Genomic DNA, 24375 nt, shown 5'->3' with positions numbered 1-24375 from the left:
CTAATTTCTCTGGATCAGGAAGAATACCTTCTGTAGAAATAATGTGACCGAGAAATTCCACCTGAGAACGACCAAATTCAGATTTCTCCAAGTTCACTGTAATGCCAATTCTTGCAAAAATACGTAATAATGAATCAAAAATTTTGTTATGCTCACTCCAAGAATGTTTAGCAATAAGAATATTGGCAACATTTGAAGTAATATTGTCACGAAGATAAACAGGTAAAATTTCTTTTGAACTACGAATGAATGCTGCAGAAAATATAGTAAGTCCAAACGGTAATTTCCGAAATCACTTTTGGGTAAAATAGTCATATCCGGTTATTGTTTACTTACTCTCTAGATAGATTGATAGTCGAAGAGTTGGTTTGACAGATGCAAAGAACAGTAAAAGAGTAGGCAGCGGTGCAGAAAACTAAAAGGGAAATAGCACCACTACAGCTCGGGGCCCTATGCACGCTACGGCACATATTCACTTAGTGTAGTGAATCCCCTGAGGACATTAATAGCCGCACATAATTTCTAGTTTGTGACTTAGTGGCCAATTTGGTGGAAGTGCGTACGTAAATTGATCTAACCATGCACATGGATGTATGTCATTCTTAGAATTGCGGAAGATCTTAAATTTCCGAACAGTCAAAAAGTGTTTATAGTCAAAGTTTTCGCCTCGTGGCGACAAAGACCTACCGCGTCTGTCCCAGTCCGAATGTCGATTATTGTCAAGTTCACGCACCTGGCGCTCTCTTGTTGCTTCTCGTAAATGAAATAAATTACTTTCTTCAAACCCCTCTGCTATCTGTGATTCTAAGTTTCTTCTACTGTCTTTTCCTACGATTTCGCCTTCAATTTGTTTGACTTGCTTTTGTAATGCCTCAAATTCCCTTTTCACGCGTTCATTAAATTTTCCCTGATTTTCAACATGCTTATTTATGTTCTGGTACTCTTCGGTTTCTGCAAATGGTAATGGAGCTGTATCATCCGAATCTCTGTCCCCATGTAAACTAAGACTTGTCAATTTATCTGAAATCTCCTCAACTCTTTCCGATAAGTCACCTATTTTTTCTTTCTGTTTATTTACGTCTTCCGTAAGTGTCGCGACTCGGGTTTCAGTGTTGACACATTTGGTAGTTAACTGTTCATATTGTTGTGTTAGGTTATTTAATCTGTCATTTGGTATGGATTCCTCGATTCTCTCAAATATTTCTTCCTTATCATGTGCACGTTGTAAATTTAACTCTGAAAATTTTTGTACTATCACGCGATCTCTTTCTTCCTGTTCTCTATCCTGTTCCTTTTGCCTAATCTCTACTGCAATTAATCTATTATTGTGAGAATTCTAAATCGGTTATACTTCTTCTCTAATTTCTTTCTTTAATTCATCTTTCATGTTTTTGAAACATGTCTCTATTGGTGAGTCTAACCGTGTTTCCATTGTTCCCATCTCAGTTCTAATTGTTCCTATTTGTGAGTCTAACCGTGTTTCCATTGTTTCTATCTGTTTCTAACCGTGTTGCCACTGTTTTCAATTCAGATCCTAACTGTGATCCCAGTGAGTCTAACCGTGTTTCCATTGTTCGCATATCAGTTTTTAATTCAGATCCCAAAGTTCCCATCTCTGTTTTAATTGTTCCTATCTCTGTTTTAATTGTTCCTATTTGTGATCCCAGTGAGTCTAACCGTGATCCCAAATTTAATATTGCACCCATCAACTGCTCCATGTTAACTGGCTCGAAACTTTTTTCGTCTCTAACATTTCCCGCAAAACCAACGTCTTCCGTCAAAGCTGTAAAGCTATTTGTGTTCGATACTATTCCAGAATCTTCTGTCGTTAATCTCGAATTCTGAAAATTTTTTGATTGTGAAAAATTTTGAATTGGTTCTGGACTATTTTCCCTGCTTATTAAATTGTTTTCTACTTCATTATTCATGATACTGTTGTCCTGTGTTGGCGAGTTCGCCATGTCAACAATTTCGTCATTCTGACTATCCATCATTTTTGCCTTTTTCATCGATCGTGTAATCATTTACAAAACATACAAAACTCGTCACTATATGAAAATTACACACAATGACACTTTATCATCAACAATATCATTCACACGAAATGCTTCCCTCAAACACGATTAACGAACAATTGAAATCTTCCTAACTGCACAAAATTGTCAAATGCGTATACAAGACAACAGAAATTAAATTTTGCAAAATACCATTAGAAGAATCCCAATTACCAAATCTACAAATGCAATATAGACTACAATTACTAAACTACAAATTACTACAACAATACTACTGTCTGCTATTTTTGCAATCAGAAGAATTCCAAGGGACGATCCGAAGCAGCGGTCGCCACGTGCATGGGGTCTTAATTAAATAAAATGCAAATATTTTTAGTTTTTTTAGTAGCTGTATGTCCGATTACGAAGTCTCGTAAACGGTTGGCCCTGACTAATTTTTGTACGCAATGTGACTGCATAGAACAACAACAAAGAATGAAAGAAAATTTCCGTTAACACAATTAATTAATTAAGTCCCCAGCAACTATAACACCTACGAAACCAAAACACAAGTGTAATTGTTCTGTGTGTGGGAGTGTGATTCAACGTACACATCTGGCACGGTTCTTCTTCAACAAGACAAGAAATTTAAAAAAAAATAGAAATACTATAATTGCGCAAGAAAACCAGAATTACACTCTAATACAAGAACACAAGCCAGATGCTTTGTTGATTGAACCTGTAATGACGCATTATTTAAGACATTGAGATAATAAAAAGAAAAGGAAAAATTTTTGCTTTTACCTTCATGTATATTGATGAAAAGCACTCTAATCATTACAATATCTCCACACCGACTCGCTACTACCACATCTCAACAAGAACTGACTACTGCCACATCTCGACAAGCACTGCACTCGGCTACTTCTCAACAAAACTGCCTACCACGAGTTCTCAACAAGCACTGCCAGTGGAGGCGGCTGAATAATACTCTTTGGCGCAATCTCTGGCGCTGTGGCTCAGTGTAGCCACCTTTCAAAATAAAACGTCGTCAACAAACCTTACTGTATTACAGCTGATAAACATGGCTGATCATTCAGATTGTGAGGTAACGGGCGAGTTGTAACGCCCTGGAAATGTTCTAAGTTCGGAATAGGTGCGGTCGCACGGGCCGCTCGGCCAGCCGGGGCCCGGCAGCAAACACGTAGTGCCGGACGTTAGCTGGACGAGAGGGGTAGCCCCATCGCCTGGTCCAGCCGCGTGGCTGAGAATTCCATCGTGACAGTGTATTGATGAAGAAGACACGCCGGGAGTGCCAAAGATGGCGGTTTTTGTGAAACCTTAATGGCAGGCATTTCACAGTCCGTATAGAAATTATGAATCATTATACCTCAAAAAGAAACACGTACATTACTATTATTTGTACGACGATTCTGATGGTGTAATCATATTATCAATATCTTTATTAGTTTAACGTTTAGTATCTGACGGTAAGTTATACAAGTAACACCCAGCAAAGAATTTCCAAAATATGAACGCTTCATCCGATTTTGACGATCACCGCGTCTTTAGAAAGCTGTTAGTGTAAACCTAAATTGGTATGAATTACAGGCATGTAACTTGAATAGTACATGAGTTATTGGAGGTCAAAGTGGCCGATTACTATCGATCGAAGCAGATCATAAGTACTCCACAGTTACACGAAAAAAAGGTAGCAGCATGCTTGTAAATGTATTTATTCGTCTATGTCTTTGTTTATATCCGATATAGACTATTCATGAAGAAACAGATTAAATATCTACTGTGTGTTAGAAAGCACAGTGACATTAGGCACCTGGCCTACCTTTTCGTTCTTTTCTTTTGATATATGTTTATTTAATTGGTTATGTATTTAATAATGTGTGTTAAAGCGTATTTATGGTCCAGCCGTAGGAATATTTATTTAATTTCAAGTTATTTAAATGGAAATCCAGTATTTCGAATATGTTTCAATATCCAGAATGACATTTTCACTCTGCAGCGGAGTGTGCGCTGATATAAAACTTCCTGACAGGATTAAACTGTGTGCCGGACCGAGACTCGAACCCGGAACCTATGCCTTTCGCGGGCAAGTGCTCTACCATCTGAGCTACCCAAACACGACTCAGGCCCAGTCTTCACAGCTTTACTTCCGCCAGTACCTCGTCTCCTACTTTCCAAACTTCACAGAAGCTCTCCTGCGAACCTTGCAGAACTAACTCTCCTGGAAGAAAGGATATTGCGGAGAATGGCTTAGCCAAAGCCTGGGGGATGTTTCCAGAACGAGATTTTCACTCTGCAGCGGAGTGTGCGCTGATATGAAACTTCTTCATTCTGGAAACATTCCCCAGGCTGTGGCTAAGCTATGTCTCCGCAATATCCTTTCTTCCAGGAGTGCTAGTTCTGCAAGGCTCGCAGGAGAGCTTCTGTGAAGTTTGGAAAGTAGGAGACGAGGTACTGGCAGAAGTAAAGCTGTGAGGACGGGGCGTGAGTCATGCTTGGGTAGCTCAGATGGTAGAGCACTTACCTGCGAAAGTCAAAGGTCCCGAGTTCGAGTCTCGGTCCGGCACACAGTTTTAATCTGCCAGGAAGTTTCATGTTTCAATATGTTTGTGAGTGCACGTTGGCTTGGAGACATGGAGGGAGCGCTCTAGACAATCACAGCGCTCGTTACTAAGAGAGACGTATGGAGGTTGGGGAGGAGCATCGTTTCCCGAGAGGACACGAGACAATTCGGGGTAGTTCTGAACAGTGCGGCGCGAGGGACGGGAGAAGACACGGGAAGTGCTGGACGTGATGGCGCGACGGACGCTCGGTCGCGGCAGAGACTTCGACAGTGTGGAGCGGTTTGCGCGTGGTCGCGGCAGATAGAAATACTTTGGAGTGCCGACTTGTGTACTTGGGAGATTTCCGATACTTCTACTGTGAAGACATAGTGTGCGTTTACAAGTGAATATGTCACGAGCGTTGTTGTTGTTCATAACTAATTACGTGCAGTAGGTATCTATTGTTTCCCTGTTATTCAACTTATATTTTATTTAATTACTGGACCATCGACACCAGTAAGTGCTTTCCATAAATATACCGCATTCTCAAAAGTATTTCTACTATCGTACTCATCATTTAAAGTCGTTAAGATAGTACCTGCAGATTTTATTTAATTTTAATCTTTCATTTATAAATTAATATGTTACTTTCGTAATTCGCAATTGTCGAGTGACAGAAACCTTCGACCATTCGATTCATGTGTGTATTCTTATCGTATACTGTAGACTCAGCAGTATTTGACCTGTAACGCGGCAACTACGTATCCCAGCCCCTAGACAACGAAAGCAGCCAAAACTTTTAATATTTCAGCTTCTGTTTTTGAAAGCTCACAAGATGAAGTACGGCCTGGCGTACATGAGCTACGGACTTTCCTCTTTTGAATACAATGACTTTTTTCCAGTCTTGTGTTTCAGAGTAAAATAAAGAAAAAGTAAACTCGTGTGCCTTGAATTGCCGGGAGACCCCGAAGGGAACGTTCAGCCACCTAGTGGGAAAGGTTTACCTTATCCTTCGTGCCCGCGGACAACTATCTTTCGCGAAATATGAGAGCTGGTAAGTATATCTGTGAAGTTTAGATGACTGTAATGCTGCGTGTGTGTAGTACAGCGTCGTGTTAGCGCTGAAGATGATGAGAGAAGGCAGAGGGTGAAACCCGGTGTCTGAACATAACCTGTTCCTCTGAAAGAGCACCAAGGGACCCGCCTGGGTTAACGTACCCAATCAGCGGACGAATCACCATCAACCATGTCGCACTCCCTCACTTCGTGAGACATTGCGGAGAGGTTTGTAATTTAATCCAGGACACTGACGATCAGCGACTTTACGCTACCACCTCTCCTGTCCTCTGCCGTAAAGGAGAGGGGAAAATTGTCACCAGCACGCGGCGTACCCGGATGGTCACCCATCCAAGTACTGGCCACGCACGACGATGCTTTACTTGAGCGATGTGACGGGGGCCGGTGTATCCAAGGCGGCACGGCCGGTGACTGTTTCACAGTAAGATTTTATAACTGCTATTTGAGATGGATGAGCATGACACTTCGATCATACTGCATTTCGAGAGCTTACTTGGCTGTATTAACAAAAATATTTTAGCAATTTTATAAATTTTTGGAAATTTGTGGTAAGGTTCTATTGGACCAAACTGCTGAGGTCATCGGTCCCTAGGCTTACACACTATTTAATCTAACTTAAACTAACTTACGCTAAGGACAACACACACGCCCATGCCCGAGGGACGACTCGAAACTCCGACGGGGGGAGCCGCGATAACTGTGACAAGGCGCCCGCGTGGCACATTGTTTTAGCAGCATCCTTTAAATTACATGTATGGGGTTCATAGCTTCAAAGTCATCAGATTTTGGTAAATCTGGCCGAACTAAAGCTTTCTTAACTTTCTTCGTTTTACTGATCCAAATAAAAGGTTACATTCGCTCTTCTTACCACATAAACAATGCATCAACTAAATGGAAGTGACTTTGATGCATGGCTCTTGGAAATCCAGAGGGAAGCACTTATTCGCACAGAGACCATTCGCCATCTAGTAATGAATGTTTGAAACATTTTCTTCAGGATTTGGCAGTTGGAACAAGTCTAGGGACATACAACGGAGTACTGAATACACAATAGCACTGAAAGCGCGTTTTGTGAAAAAATGGCACTTCTAACGTGTGACATTTCCACTCTTCAATAACAGAGTTCCATTCAGCAATTTACACTATTCGGCCATCAAGAAAAAAAAGAACTTATTTTTTAAAAGACATATAAATGTAGATATTATTTAAAAATAACTAAACAATCTTACTTCATTATGAACAAGAAAGGAAAGCTTTATTCAATTCTATACGTAAAAGCAATAATCAAATTTCTTTTCACAAAAAATGCTTACAATCATGTTCTTACAGTCGTTACTCTTGAGACACAAATCATTATGTCAGTTAACCACTAAAAACGTTGGTTTCACTTTCTCTATAGCTCTGTGGTTAGATTTTAAAACTGCTAACTAAAATCAATCTTATCTGACATTTAATGATGATGATGATGACGTTTGGTTTGTGGGGCGCTCAACTGCGCGGTCATCAGCGCCCGTACAAAGTACCAATTTTTACGCAGTCCAATTTTTACACAGTCCAATCTAGCCACTGTCACGAATGATGATGATGATGAAATGATGAGGACAACACAAACACCCAGTCTCCGGGAAGAGGAAATCCCCAACCCGGCCGGGAATCGAACCCGGTCTGACATCTGAGCACTGTCGTACCATTCTGTAATGGAATATTAAGCCTTTTGTTTGAACAATGCAGCAGAAACACTCGATCTGATTAGATGAAAACCATTCTTTCCCGCTCCATCACCAAGTGTCACCCTCTCTAAGTTCCATCAGTAGCAAGAATACGACTGCGGAACTACGTTCCTCACTACATCAGAGAACGCCACCTGCAAGAGATGGATAATATCCTGGTCATTCAAGAGGATTATGAAGAAAACTAAGAGGACAACAGCTTCAAAAATCACTGCACAACTGAATGTCGCTCACGCGAATCCTGTCAGCACCGAAACAACAGCTGCATAAGGCGAGAGTTCCAGAACCACTCATCAGTGATGATGATGCACGTAACGGGAAAACTTGGTGCCAAAGCCATGAAACCTTGACTATGGAGCAATGAAAGAAATTCATTTAGTCGGATAACTCTTGTTTCACACTGTTTCCAACTTCTGGCCGAGTTTACATCCCAAAAGTGAAACATGGAGGTGGTTGAATGATGATTTGGTTAGCGATATCGTGATATTCCACGGGTCTCAGGGCTACTGTCAAAGGTCGCATTACTGCCCAGGATTACGTAACCATTTTGGCTGGTCAGGTCCATTCCATGGTACGTTTGTTTCTCAGTGGTGAGGCTGTGTTCCAAGACGATAGGGCTCTTGTCCACACAACTCGCATCTTCCAGGATTGGTTTTGTGTGCACGAGGATGAACTGCCGCATGTCCCGTGGCTACCACAGTCACAAGATGGTCAATGTTATTGAGCTTTTGTGGCTTACTTTGGAGAAGAGGGTGCGATCGCCATTCACCTTCATCACTGTTTCCTGAACTTACGACTGTTTTGCAGGAAGAATGGCATACTACTCCCTCGAAAACCATACGGGACCAGTACTTAACCCTTTCGGGACGCGAGGCCCCTATACGTGGCCCGACGCGGCAGTCGCTATGGCACTCGAGGCCCGTATACGTGGCCCGATTGTCGCGTCACACACCTAGGGACTGGCTCGGAGTATCGACACGGGAGTGGGCGCATCCTGACAAAAGGGTAACTGTTCTGGCTAATTTCAGGTGGCGATCGTCAACGCTTTCTTGCTATATGTCATTATAGCAAAGAAAAGAGGAGGGACACCAGAGTCATTTGCAGTTTCGGAAGAGTCTCGTCAAGGAGGTTGTGGGCGACGTCAGGGCTCAACCAACCCGTCGAGGAAGAGGCCACACTCTGAGCTTGGTGATCTACACAGGATGGACGGCCTGTACCATGCTAGCGCAAGAATGGACACCGGAAAACAGGGTGACTGTGTCGTTTGCAGTGATCGCTGCAAGCCAGGACGGCGAAAACGGTCCCCCTTCTTTTGTGAAACTTGTCGGCCCAGCCCTTCTCTTCATGTGCCTGAGTGCTTCAACGGGTATCACAAAGTAGCAATGTACCGAAAGGACTTGTAAAATATGGTTGCCTATCAAAAAATCGATATGCCAAAGTTGTAAAGTATGTTTTAAGCAAATTTTATGAAATTTTGGAGTTTATTGACACAAATTAAATTTTTCAATCCTCAAATTGACTTTTTATTTTCCTTCCCACGGACGTCCCATAAGAGATAAAATTGTATTTTGTATGCGTTTTAAAGCTAAAATGAAAATAGTATGCCAGTAAAGAGCGTGTTTTAAGCTTGATTTACAAAAAAAAAAAAAAAAAAAAAATACACTGATAAGTCAAAAACTGTAGATTTTATAAGCTATGAAAGAAATCTAAGGGATATGGAACCCGCACAGCGCCGCCGAATTGCTCCGCTTCGGGGAAACGCGCTCCGTCCCGAAAGGGTTAATCTTCCCAAGACTTTTGGAAGCTGTTTCTTCTGCCTCTTCCTGCACCGTATTGGACATGATATTGTGCTTTTTTTGGTGTTTCCACACTTCAGTCCACCCCCTGTACGTCCAGATGTCTTAACTCTTTCACACAACAATAAATTTTTATGGATACAGTTGCAGGTCCTTTTTGATAATGTTTCGACACAATGATTTCTTATTTCGCCCTTGCACAGATAAACGGCGTTGAGACTTCGTCTGACTTTGTTCCAGCCTTTCCTTCATTGGAATAATGTTTTCTGGTGTTCGAACTTTTTTGCCACCAAGTTTTCCGTTGCAGACTTTGCTAGAGGTTTATTCTAAACACTTCCAATCTTGTACTGTTGCGCAAATAATTTAGCACACACTCGGTAATGGGTAATGAATACGCACTGTTTTATCGTGAGCACTGCCTTATGTTGCTGGTCACTAAACACATCTTCTCCTCACTCACTCAAACGTAATAACACAGCGAAGTACTCGAGATAGTGCATCAGGAAGGTGCACATCCACAGACATGCTACAGCAGCCGACTGGTGCACGATTTACAGCATTTTGCGTAGAGACCAGTGCTCCTTTTTATTAAGGGGCTCCGGAACGCCCTATACTTGCAATGTTAAAATAACGCTTATAAATTACATCTTTCCTCACAAAGTATTTGATGTAGGAAGTTGAACTTTTTACAGATTATTTATTGGAATATGGGCTACAACTTAACACAGGGATTTTACAAAATTTTAGTTCAGTTATTAAAGATGATTTTTTTTCAATTGTAATGAAAATTCACAACATTTTTTTGCAATTTTTTATTTATATATTCAAAAATATACAGTTTTTTGGAAAAAGGCTGTGTTAAATTACGCAGAAGGTACTGTGTAATATTTACTGAAAGTTTGAAACAAATATGTTTGGAAGATCCTTAGAAAACATGTAATTAGTATGAGAAAATAAAAGTTTTGGGAATCGAGCGACAAAGATTGGATTAACTTTTTAGTGCATTCCAGGTCCATAGGATGGATTATCTTCATCCTCTGCAAACTCCTCCTCCAGCTTCCTCTTGTTCCTCCTTCTGTTCACTCTTGCTTGTATTTCTAGACTCTTTACAGCCCTGTCTGCAGCCCGAAGGCGTTCCTTGTCTAAAGCAAGCATCGCTCGTACCATGTTAGAACCTATCTTCATTCCCATATTTCTAAATACCTTGCACCTTACAATGTTGCCATCATTAAAAGTCGCAACAGCATCATACACACCAAAGTGAAGTGTTTCTATTCCATCAAATACAGTCTGGGGGATTCTCGACCATATAACACTATTTACACTTTCATTGGGGTTTTGAGTTTTTCCGTGAATACACTTTTTCAACAGTTCAGGTGCTGCTAAGTCTCTGAAAATAGGTTTTATCACCTCCATTATTGCATGAGGCAGACTATGCTTATGAGTGTACACTTCACCAGTTAGCAATCCTTTGTTATATTTACACCAACTGTCTTCTTCTTTGGGACACAAGCTATGTTGGGGATTTTCATCGGTTGAAGAAGTATGAAATAAAAGAGCCCAAACAACCTTCTTCATTTCGTCGACACTTTGTGTATTTTGCCTAATAGCCATTCCATAATAGTTCTGTATTTTGTCAATTACACTGTCAGTTAACCTTCCCTTCCCATCCAACCCTTTACCATCACTGAGTTTTTGTTTTTTGTACAAAGATTTCAGTCGCCGAAGTCTTGTTCCCATTCGCTTCTGTACGTGTCCAATACACTCAAATTTCTGCACTACAACATCATCACCATAGGGCTTCAGTCCTTGAACATGTTTGAAACTTTTAGAATCACCGTCACCAAGGTAATTAACATTTCGCACTTTATCACACGCCTCAGAACGCTGGAATATAACTGGCAACACCAGCCACTTCCATTCCTCCACAACTGCCACTATAGTTAGCTTTGCAATTATTTTCATGTGTACCTTTATATTTTTGTGGACATCTACAATACTTTGATATTACTGCTACATCTAAAACTTTCCCTGTATACATACTGGTGGCAGATACTACACCATGAAGAGATGTGTGTCCCCGTTTATGCCAAGTACCATCGAACGCTGCAGTCAAATCTCTGTTACCATTATTTTCCATTACTGCCTCTTCCACAGCGTTCTTCATAGATTCTATACAGACATCTTCTACTTTAGACCCTATTAATTTATTATAGGTCGTAAACTTGGTTGGGGGATTTGGAAGATTCATGATGCCACAGAAAATTGCACCTGCAGTAGCACCCTTACCAACTGAACGCAAGGAATAAACAAATCTAATGTTGTGTTCGTAGATTTTGTTACCATTTTCTTCAGTTGCAGTTACTGCAACACTGTTCCAAAAGGTGGTCATGTATGAACACTTATCACATTTCAGTTGTATTTCACTAGCAAGTCCTACGTGCTTTATTATGGAGAGTTCCAGACCAACTTCACTACAATGAATATATATTACACAGTTTGAAAAAATTCCTTTGAGAACCGACATATCAAATATTTCATTCACATCCGATTCGCCCATAAAACATTCATAGTTTTCACTCATTGAACCAAGCTTCTTCTGTGAAGTATTTACGTTCCCACTTTGACTGCTATGGGCAGGTGTACTTGAGAGGTTAGGTTCACTCACTTGGTTATCGTCTTTATTGTTTACAGTAATAACACATACCTTTGGCTTTCCAACATTTCTCCTTTTCTTAAAAGCCTTCAGAGGATTTCTAATAACTTTACTTTTACTCATTATTATACTTCAACAAAACAGAGACTCAAGAAACAGAATTAATTACGAATATTTTCGAGATAACGACAGAGTAAATAAACATGAAACAATCGACAATCACACCAGCGATATATATTGAACCATCACAGGTTAGCCACAACACATACTTTATCTCACATCACTGAAATGTACCTGATGAACACGGACGTTAATAATAACACCATTTGACAGCAGTTTAACAGCGCCACAGTGGGTCACGCCCATGTAGAACATATTTAAAAAAAAATTTAAAAATAGTTGTAGTCTTCGGAATTGAATAAATTATATATCTATTAAAAGGTAATAGTCTGCAGATTCAGAAAACGCAAAAAAGTAAAAATTGAACTTTTCATGATTTTGAGCCTTTCCGGAGCCCCTAACAAATACCAATTCCGCATCAGTCTTATAAGTATTTCCTGGGCCAATTTTAATTTCCCAACCTTGTATTTTCTTCGTTTATTGAGTCCTGCCTTTGCAGAAGTTCTTCCGGATCCGAAGAAGACGTCACCTGCAAATCGAAGTTGACGCGGGTAATATCCTTTCATGCGTATTCATTTTTCATCGCAATTTAATGATAAGAAAACTTCTTACGTTGCAGAAAAAGAATTGGAGTCCCCTTCGACAAACTTCTACCTGAATTCAGAACTTTTCACTCTCTTGATGTAATCCAGTTGCCGGCCATTGTGGCCAAGCGGTTCTAGGCGCTTCAGTCCGGAACCGCGCTGCTGCAACGTTCACAGGTTCGAATCCTGCCTCGGGCATGGATGTGAGTGATATCCTTAGGTTAGTTAAGTTTAAGTAGTTCTAAGTCTAGGGAACTGATGACCTCAGATGTTAAGTCCCATATTGCTCAGAGCCATTTGAACCATTTTTTTAATACAGTTGTAAGTAGGCTGTTTAGGTTTTTATGTTGGTAACGCCACGCAGCGCTTAGTATGAAAATCACTGTCAGCGCTGTGTGCAGTCTGTGGCTAGTTGGACTCGTTGTTGAAATATTCGCTTGTGCAGTGCTGGGCAGTTGCATGTGAACAACGCGTAACGTTGTGCAGTTGAAGGTGAGCCGCCAGCAGCGGTGGATGTGGAGAGAGAGATGCCAGAGATTTGAGAGCGGACGAGCTGGACGTGTGTCCATCAGAAGAAGGAAATTTGTAAGACTGGATGTCATGAGCTGGTATATATATTGTGACATTTGAACACTATTAAGGTAAATACATTGTTTATTCTTTATCAAAATCTTTTATTTGCTAACTATACCTATCCGTAGTTAGTGCCTTCAGTAGTTAGAATCTTTTATCTAGCTGGCAGTATTGGCGCTCGCTGTATTGCAGCAGGTCGATGATGATGGTGATGATGATGTTTGGTTTGTGGGACGCTCAACTGCACGGTTATCAGCACCAGTACAAATTCCCAGCCTTTTCTCAGCCCAATCTAGCACAATCATTCACAATTTTTCTAAGGGGATGTTACATACAGTGGAAGCTGTACCCTTGTTATATACTGATCAACCAGAACATTATGACCACCTACCTAATAGGCGGTATGTCCACCTTTGGCAGGGATAACAGCGGCGACGTGTCGTGGCATGGAAGCAATGAGGCCTTGATAGGTCGCTGGAGGAAGCTGGCACCACATCTGCACATACAAGTCACGTTATTCCATTAAATGCCGGGGAGGGGGACGATGAGCTCTGACGCCATATTCCGTCACATCCCAGATGTGTTCGATTCAGTTCAGATGTGGCGAGTTGGGGGGGGGGGGGGGAAATCATCTGGAACTCGCCACTATGTTCCTCGCATCCATCACACTTCTGGCCTTGTGACATGGCGCATTATCTTGTTGAAAAATGCCACTGCCGTCCGGAAACACGATCGTTATGAAGAGCCGTATATGCTCTACAATCAGTGTATGATACTCTTTGGGCGTCATGATGCCTTACAAGAGCTCCACTGGACCCATGGATGCCCACGTGAATATTCCCCAGAGCGTAATGGAGCCACTGCCAGCCTGTCTCCGTCTCCCAGTACAGGAGCTGTTCTCCTGGAAGACGACGGAATTGCGGCCATCCATCGGCATGACGAACAATGTATCGTGATTCATCGGACCATGCAACGCTCTGCCACTGCGCCAACGCCCAGTGTCGATGGTCATGTGCAGTCTTAGTCGTAGTTGCCAATGTCTTGGTGTTAATATTGGCACATGCATGCTTCGTCGCGCGTTCCTTAGGCCCATCATTAGGAGTGTTCGATGTATTGTGTGTTCACACGCACTTGCACTCGGCCCAGCATTAAAGTCTGATGTTAGTTCCGCCACAGTTCACCTGCCTCCTGTCCTGTTTAACCAGTCTGCCCAGCCTACGACGTCCGACATCTGTTCTGGAGGGTGGTCGCCTAACCCCAAGACGTCTGGACGTGGTTTCACCTTGGTTTCGCCACGTAATGAAGACATCACAGTACTCCTCGAATGCCCGACAAGTCATGCAGTTTCCAAAACCTTCGTACCGAGCCTCTGGGCCTTCACAATATGCCCTCGGTCAAATTCATACAGATCGAGAGCCTTCCCCATTCTACACACAGACAACGCGTTCACTGATTAGAAGGGAGGTCAGCGTTGGCCGTAATATTGATGGTTTATTGATAGCAAAATCGATTTTCAATCACATAGTGATCATCTTCAGTGCTGTGGTGTACAAAAAAAAAAAAAAAAAAAAAAAAGGTTCAAATGGCTCTGAGCACTATGAGACTTAACTTCTGTGGTCATCAGTCCCCTAGAACTTAGAACTACTTAAACCTAACTAACCTAAGGACATCACACACATCCATGCCCGAGGCAGGATTCGAACCTGCGGCCGTAGCAGCCGCGCGGTTCCGGACGGAACGCCTAGAACCGCTAGACCACCGCGGCCGGCTGCTGTGGTGTACAAATTAAACTCATAGACACTGGTATCAAGTTATTATCAGTAACCAAAGCTAAGAAACGATCACAATATTGTGATTCCTTGCGAGGTGAGGCTGCACCGAGTTTATATCGATAGTAGATCGGTGGTCATAATTTTCTGATTGATCATTCTTCAGCCGGCCGCTGTGGCCGAGCGGTTCTAGGTGCTTCAGTCCGGAACTGCGTTGCTGCTACGGTCGCAGGTTCGAATCTTGCCTCGGGCACGGATGTGTGTGATGTCCTTAGGTTAGTTGGGTTTAAGTAGTTCTAAGTCTAGGGGACTGATGATGGCTTAAAGCCATTTGAACCATTTTGATCATTCTTCAGGAAATAGTCGCAGATTCTGAGATCACTGATTTTATCGTGTCAGTGTCGAACGTATTCTCATTATCTCTAAGTCTGATACAAAGTCGTAACTGATGTCTTGCTTCTGTCTGTAATAGTCTATTGACCACCTGTAGATGATCCTCTGCGCTATACTCACTTCTAATGCCAGATTGTTCTTTTCTCTGGTTAGAGTCTAGACAGTTAGTATGGATTATTGTAGAAAATTGTATTCCACTGACAAAAGAATAATGGCCATACTGGTCCTCACATATGCCCAACTCCTTATGATTATAATAATTGTTCGCCATTTCTTCAGTTACCCCATCGTTCCCAGGGCTTTTTCATCTTTTTATAAGCCGAATGGCTTTCCATACTTCTACCGACACCACAGCCAGAATTAATTCATTCTCAAAGTCGAGTGACACTCTCTTCGTTTCCTATATAGGTCTTGAAGAAATCTTCAGGTAGCTTTAGCGTACTCTCCCTGTTCGTCTTGTCCGTGCCATCTCACGTGCTGACTGGTGTGATGTCTATCCAGCATAAGTGATTGCTTGGTGTTCTTCATTTTTAGGTTCTTGCTCTTCAATCCTGTACATACTGATATCGTCTATTTAAAGTTTCGAAATAGTTACGTTTGGTTCAAATAATGATGCCTGACGTCTGTTATCATTTACATTTAATTTCTTTTTTCTCTTGTTCATTAGCTGTCTTGTGTGTCTTAAATTTTCTTGTGGTTGTACCTCTTCGCCCCCATAACTTCTCTAGCTGTTTCGACTTGAAAATTCTCTACGGTCTTAAGCCTCTTTATTAATTTTAAGTCGTGATCGATTCATTTGCACCTATTTTTTAATCAATGTAACTGGTTTTATGTTTAAAGTGTCTATTTCTTTCTAAATTATTGTCAGATTTTATCTTACAAACATGTAGTCACCAGGGATTCTGGGCGGTTTAAGACCAACACATCCTCAATAATTTGTTTGCTGGTCGAAAACATATAGTCAGCCAGTCTTAAAAAAATCCATTTTGCTCTACTCATGTTCAATTTCTGCCTGAGTTTTTCTAGAAGAATATTTTCGTAATGTAGATATGATTCTTCTCACCGAATTCCACAACCGTTTCTCAACCACCCTTCGCCTTATCGAATTCGAATACCGCTACAGGAGGGACGTTTTTCAGTTTTGTTCCCACGTTTGCATTGAAGTTTTCTATCACTATCATATGTAAATTACTTTTGTTTGACAGTTTCTGAAATTCTTCGTAAAGCTCTTCAACATATTCATTGCGGTGCGAGGTTTTTGGGGAATAAATTTATTCTATTTTCGATGTGTAATTTTAATTCCACATTTTAATGCTTTTCTTGCTTACCTGTAAGAATTCTTCAGTATCAACAATCGGTCTATACTTTTCTTCTTGACGACAAAATAGACTAATCCCCTTCGACCTGTGCCACTGTAGTAATCGTTTTTTGACTGTGAGGCTGTCTTCATCCTCTTCCCATAATTATACCTCTGATACGTCAGTGACATTTCACTTTCTATTACTTACTTCCGCTTGCAGTTCCGGTAGTCTAAGTTATGTCATTAGCATCCTGTAAATTAAGGCCCATATGCAGTGTGTGGTAGAAGTTGTTAAGTCCTTAGGTGCAACCAATCTTCGTGTTTTAAGGTGCGGGCACAGAAGTAGCTGAGCATACCCTGTGTATCGAATACACTGCCAATAGCACCAACAACAACCTCACCCAAGGCACACTAGCCTGTTCGGGTTTCTGTCAGATGGGGATATGGTGTGAAAGGTTAAGGTGCTCATGATGGACAACTACGCGTAACTTCTGATAATCCTTCTCGAAAATATTAAGGAACAGCATCTCCTTCAATCTACTGGAACGTGACACATCTTCAATTTGTGACTGATTTTTTTAAGTTACAGTGGAGTATCAGGCAACTCACATGTGTTCAATAAGCTTGTTTAATTTTTCTGATATTTCTCTGTTACACATACATCAATATGGGAGTCAGGAATGATTTCTTGAGAAAAATCGTTCCGCTTTGGTATCATGATTTTTTTCTCAAACGGGCTTTGTAAACATGGTTTAGCAGACCGTCTATTTACAATATCTCCGTGCCCGTTCCAAGAAACTTTTCCATGTGGTTGGAAAAAATGGTGCTAGTCTGGATCAATATTTTAATCATGTCTCGAAATTTTCTCTCTTTTTATGTTCTACAACACTGCCACCAGAACAGTAGAAAATCTCTTTCTTATGATACGCAATTTTTCTTCGATACTGAGACTACCTTTGATTGGAAAACATTAAATGCCACTGCATCGAGCTTTAAGCAGTCAGAAATGGGTTCAAATGGCTCTGGGCACTATGGGACTTAACATCTATGGTCATCAGTCCCCTAGAACTTAGAACTACTTAAACGTAACTAACCTAAGGATATCACACAACAAGCAGTCAGAAATGAAAATATAATTTTCAGTATTAATCCCACTGTAGCATACAAAATGGAATGGATTGTGGCTCACCTGATGGTCCAGTGGTGGACTGAATTTCATCTTGATGCAAAATGAGTAATTTTCAATAAATTCATTGATAACGAACTTTTGTGCCACTTGTAGATTATTTTATACGTATAACAAAAAGACTAGTTTCCCTCAATTTTTATGCCAAACATGAACTATCAACAGAAGCTGATTTCAATTACTTTTTAAAACAGCTTCAGTGATGACTAGTTCAGTTACGCCTATGATTACCGAAACTAATGAACTCACAATTGAGTGGTTAGGAGTATCTACATCTACATACATATTCCACAAACCATCATGCGATGCACGACGAACGGTACCTTTTACCAGTACTAGTAATTCCCTTCCCTGTTCCACCTGTTCAAAATGGTTCAAATGGCTGTGAGCACTATGGGACTTAACATCTATGGTCATCAGTCCCCTAGAACTTAGAACTACTTAAACCTAACTAACCTAAGGACATCACACAACACCCACTCATCACGAAGCAGAGAAAATCCCTGACCCCACCGGGAATCGAACCCGTGAACCCGGGCGCGGGAAGCGAGAACGCTACCGCACGACCACGAGCTGCGGACTGTTCCACCTCTCGTAGAGCGAGGAGTAAATAACTGTACCTCGGCACAGCCCTGATTTTCTTGTCTTCGCTGTTCTTACGCGAAATGTACGTTGGCGGCAGCAGAAACGTTTTGCAGTCTGCGCGTATTTTCTCAGTAGTGCTTCGAGAAAAGAACGTCGTCTTCCCTCCATGGATTCTCATTTGAGTTCACGCAGCTTTTCCGTAATAGTTGTATCCTGAGTTGTGTAGTTGTACCGGTAACAAACCTGGCAGCCCGGCTCTGAATGGCTTCGACGTCTTCCTTTAATCTGACCTGATGGGGATTCCAAACACTCGAGCAGTACCCAACGATGAGCCACACTAGTGTCGTGTATGCGGCCTCCTTTACGGATGACCCACACCTTCCTTAAATTCTCCCTATAAATCGAAGTCGACCGTTGACCTTCCCTGCTACAGTCCTTAAATGGTTGCTCCATTTCATATCGCTTTGCAGCATTAGGCCTAGATATATGATCGACGTGACTGTGTCGAGCAGCACACTACTAACGGTGTATTCAAACGCTACGGATTTGCTTGTCCAACCATCAGCACTAACTTACATTTTCCTGCATTCTGAGCTAGCTGCCACTCATCACAAGAACTACAAATTTTGTCTAAGTCGTTTTGTATCCTCCTACAGTCACTCAGCGTTGATACCCTCCCGTGCACAACATTATCAGCAAACAGTCGCAGATTGCTGCTCACCTTGCCCGTCGGATCATTTACGCGTATAGCGGTCCAATCACACTTCCCTGGGGCACTCCTGACGGTACCCTTGTCTCTGATCAACAACCGCGTCGAGGTCACTTCCTCATCCTTTGTAACTAGGGGAACTGTGGGGTTGGTGACAGTCCTGTGCTGAGCAGCATAGAGAGAGGATCAAGTTTGTTATAGACAAAATATTATTAAAAAAAATTCTGTCTGTAATTCAGTTGTATTCTGTAGGGCAATGGTCAGGTTCTTTTGCAAATAGTAACAACGATATAAGAAATTAATTTATGGTTAATTAGCAACAACTTTCCTTCTGTTAACAATAATTGTTATTGTTTGTTACTACATCTACATTGATACTCCGCAAGCCACCCAACGGTGTGTGGCGGAGGGCACTTTACGTGCCACTGTCATTACCTCCCTTTCCTGTTCCAGTCGCGTGTGGTTCGCGGGAAGAACGACTGTCTGAAAGCCTCCGTGCGCGCTCTAATCTCTCTAATTTTACATTCGTGATCTCCTCGGGAGGTATAAGTAGGGGGAAGCAATATATTCGATACCTCATCCAGAAACGCACCCTCTCGAAACCTGGCGAGCAATCTACACCGCGATGCAGAGCGCCTCTCTTGCAGAGTCTGCCACTTGAGTTTATTAAACATCTCCGTAACGCTATCACGGTTACCAAATAACCCTGTGACGAAACGCGCCGCTCTTCTTTGGATCTTCTCTATCTCCTCCGTCAGACCGATCTGGTACGGATCCCACACTGATGAGCAATACTCAAGTATAGGTCGAACGAGTGTTTTGTAAGCCACCTCCTTTGTTGATGGAGTACATTTTCTAAGCACTCTCCCAATGAATCTCAACCTGGTACCCGCCTTACCAACAATTAATTTTATATGATCATTCCACTTCAAATCGTTCCGCACGCATATTCCCAGATATTTTACAGAAGTAACTGCTACCAGTGTTTGTTCCGCTATCATATAATCATACAATAAAAGATCCTTCTTTCTATGTATTCGCAATACATTACATTTGTCTATGTTAAGGGTCAGTTGCCACTCCCTGCACCAAGTGCCTATCCGCTGCAGATCTTCCTGCATTTCGCTACAATTTTCTAATGCTGCAACTTCTCTGTATACTACAGCATCATCCGCGAAAAGCCGCATGGAACTTCCGACACTATCTACTAGGTCATTTATATATATTGTGAAAAGCAATGGTCCCATAACACTCCCCTGTGGCACGCCAGAGGTTACTTTAACGTCTGTAGACGTCTCTCCATTGATAACAACATGCTGTGTTCTGTTTGCTAAAAACTCTTCAATCCAGCCACACAGCTGGTCTGATATTCCGTAGGCTCTTACTTTGTTTATCAGGCGACAGTGCGGAACTGTATCGAACGCCTTCCGGAAGTCAAGAAAAATAGCATCTACCTGGGAGCCTGTATCTAATATTTTCTGGGTCTCATGAACAAATAAAGCGAGTTGGGTCTCACACGATCGCTGTTTCCGGAATCCATGTTGATTCCTACATAGTAGATTCTAGGTTTCCAGAAATGACATGATACGCGAGCAAAAAACATGTTCTAAAATTCTACAAGAGATCGACGTCAGAGATATAGGTCTATAGTTTTGCGCATCTGCTCGACGACCCTTCTTGAAGACTGGGACTATCTGTGCTCTTTTCCAATCATTTGGAACCCTCCGTTCCTCTAGAGACTTGCGGTACACGGCTGTTAGAAGGGGGGCAAGTTCTTTCGCGTACTCTGTGTAGAATCGAATTGGTATCCCGTCAGGTCCAGTGGACTTTCCTCTATTGAGTGATTCCAGTTGCTTTTCTATTCCTTGGACACTTATTTCGATGTCAGCCATTTTTTCGTTTGTGCGAGGATTTAGAGAAGGAACTGCAGTGCGGTCTTCCTCTGTGAAACAGCTTTGGAAAAAGGTGTTTAGTATTTCAGCTTTACGCGTGTCATCCTCTGTTTCAATGCCATCATCATCCCGGAGTGTCTGGATATGCTGTTTCGAGCCACTTACTGATTTAACGTAAGACCAGAACTTCCTAGGATTTTCTGTCAAGTCGGTACATAGAATTTTACTTTCGAATTCAATGAACGCTTCACGCATAGCCCTCCTTACGCTAACTTTGACATCGTTTAGCTTCTGTTTGTCTGAGAGGTTTTGGCTGCGTTTAAACTTGGAGTGGAGCTCTCTTTGCTTTCGCAGTAGTTTCCTAACTTTGTTGTTGTACCGCGGTGGGTTTTTCCCGTCCCTCACAGTTTTACTCGGCACGTACCTGTCTAAAACGCATTTTACGATTGCCTTGAACTTTTTCCATAAACACTCAACATTGTCAGTGTCGGAACAGAAATTTTCGTTTTGATCTGTTAGGTAGTCTGAAATCTGCCTTCTATTACTCTTGCTAAACAGATAAACCTTCCTCCCTATTACAGTATTTTATGATTTTAGAATTTAAATTTTCTGATGACTTTTGCACAAGATGGTTATAATTAAGCTATCCATACTTAGCCAGTGCAGACGGAAAACTGTTTACTGTCTGGGTACCAAACTTTACAGGAATGCTGTTCTGACTGTGTACTGCAAGATTTGCGTTGTAAGTGTTATGACCTGCGATTGGTGACGGTTCTGGTAAGGCATTGTAGGTTTGAAACAAAAGCGTCAGTGTGCATTACAGCTGCAGGCAGTCAACATGGGGCTGGACAAGGTGAGCAGGGCTTGGTTGAGAAACATGATTCAGAAGATCGAATTAACTGGCGATTTGGAAATTGTCTCTGGGATAGGCCTGCGGCATGTTGCTCTACAAAAAGTTGAAGAAATTATTGTTGCCATCGCTAAGAATGCTCAATGTGCGATCTTCAGCCAGTACACAAGCTTTGTCATGGCAGGTGAGCACGATCCACCATTCGAAAATAATTTCTTGAACAAATTTGCAAGGCTGTTTGAACAATCGTCACATTATCACCAACTTTTGCCACGTGAGGCAGACATTTGAGTAGACTTTGCTGTTAACGTATCTTGCAAAGGTTGAAGTAGATGACATGTGACCGTCGAACATTTCGTGAAGTGATGAAGCACACTTTACTCTCACTGCGGTACTGAACACACACAACTGTCGCATCTGGGGATCATTGCCACCAATGAACTTTCATGAAGTTTACCTACATACTAAGTGCATCAATGCGTAGTGTGGGCTTCACAGTGCAGTTCACGATAGGTCCATTTTTCTTGGAGGAAATCGGAAGTCAAGGACCAATGATATGCAGAGTCAATGGCACTCGTTACTGTGACCTGCTAATAGGATAACAAGGAGAGAAGGAGCACAAAATAGGATGCTGCCACCTATGATGCCATCCAAGCGTCTTGATGACGTCATCGACGAGCTTTTAAATCTCACCACCTACACCACTCCCCCTCTGACAAAGATCAGTTGCCATGTGTACAGAATGGTGGGAAATTCAAATTTGGTGGGAAATAAAAATGTTGGCAGGAAATTAAAAAATTGTGCAATTGGGTTAGTGTGATTCCCACGGAAGCAGGGCTGTTGTCGTAAGTATAAATTGGCGGGAAATGCAAGATGGCCTACTCTCATACTGGTTGACCTGGAATACTGGTCCTGGCTCTATGACATCACAACTGAGACTTGGAATACAAGCACCAGCGTAACTATGACATCAGAATCCAAGATTTCTGACCTGGAATATAATATGGAGATAAAAAATGGCGACTGGGCACACTGGCTCAGCTCTATGACGTTAACGTCACAATCCAGCTCAGACCTGAGACTTGAGATGACACATTGTCATGCTGACAGACTCAGAATAATGGTACTGACTGTATGACGTCACACTCGAGCTCACACCTGTCAGTCAGTTTATAACAGTATAAGTTTCTAGCATACTGACCCAGACTTGAGATACTGGGACAGGTTATATGATACTAGAAACAAGTTCTGGAAGACTGGCACTATAACGTCTGAGACAAAGGATGTTTCTGCAGGTCCAGGGCAAACTGCTGACCTACTTGACATGTTTTCCCCAGCTACTCAGAGGTGTATCGTCACTGCTTCTCCTGACTCTAAGCTGGGATCTTGTTACTATCATCTTTATTAAAAAAAAAAACACCACTGAGAAGGGGAGGGGAGGTTCTCAGCCTCCTCCCTTACGCGACACCACACCGGTGCCCTGTGCCAACATTTTCTGGATGCACCCTGGATTCGATCGCCAGCATTCAAAGTAACTGTGTTTTAACTTAACATCTGTGTGTGTGTGTGTTACTTTTAACGAGGAAATAAATGTTAATTACTGCTAAATCGTTGCTACTACATTTCACAGTGCCATTCCACTTCCTAGTCAGGATCCTCCCTGTAATAATGTTCAATGAAATTTATCATCAACATTGTATACCCAATATACGGATTAGTATTTCATTAGCTCATCAAGCTGCAATTTCGTTTGTGTACATCACTACTCTACACCATCGGGATCATGTGCTGTACCACTTCGTCGGAAACCGCGTTCAGGTACAGGGCTATACTCCACCACCTGTCGAAGGAGCTTTTCGAGTACAGAGCAGTACCGTACTGTACACCTAATGTGTTGTACTACCGCCGCGCGGAGTGGCCACGCGGTTTGAGACACTGTGTCACGGACTGCGCGGGCCCTCCCGCCGGAGGTTACAGTCCTCCCTCGGGCGTGGGTGAGTGTGTCGTTCTTAGCGTAAGTTAGTTAAAGTAGTGTGAGGGTCTAGGGACCGACGACCTCAGCAGTTTGGTCCCTTAGGAATTCACACACGTTTGAACATTTGCTTTAGTGGCACCATCATCGGTAACATTTCCATCGCTATCGCGCAGTGACGGTATTGACTGTTTTTTGCCACTGGTGTACTTTAAAAAAATGGTTAGATGGCTCTAAGCACTATGGGACTTAACATCTAAGGTCATCAGTCCCCTAGAACTTAGAACTACTTAAATCTAACTAACCTAAGGACATCATACACATCCATGCCCGAAGCAGGATTCGAACCTGCGACCGTAGCAGCATCGCGGTTCCGGACTGAAGCGCCTAGAACCGCTCAGTGTACTTTACATACGATAAGAATCTCTTTGGGTTTTCTACCATATTTTGAGACAATGTTTCATTGTGGAAACTATTAAAAGCGTTTCGCATTGACGCCCGCACTAAATTTCGAGCTTCCGTGAAACTTAGCCAGTCTTGGGGATTTTGCGTTCATTTGAATTTGGCATCCTTTTTTCGTTGCTTCTGAAACAGTGTTCTGACGTGTTTTGTGTACCATGGTGGA

This window comes from Schistocerca serialis, chromosome 3 (assembly GCF_023864345.2).
Source record: "Schistocerca serialis cubense isolate TAMUIC-IGC-003099 chromosome 3, iqSchSeri2.2, whole genome shotgun sequence".
In the NCBI taxonomy this organism is placed as follows: domain Eukaryota; kingdom Metazoa; phylum Arthropoda; class Insecta; order Orthoptera; family Acrididae; genus Schistocerca; species Schistocerca serialis.
This window is presented reverse-complemented; position numbering follows the sequence as displayed.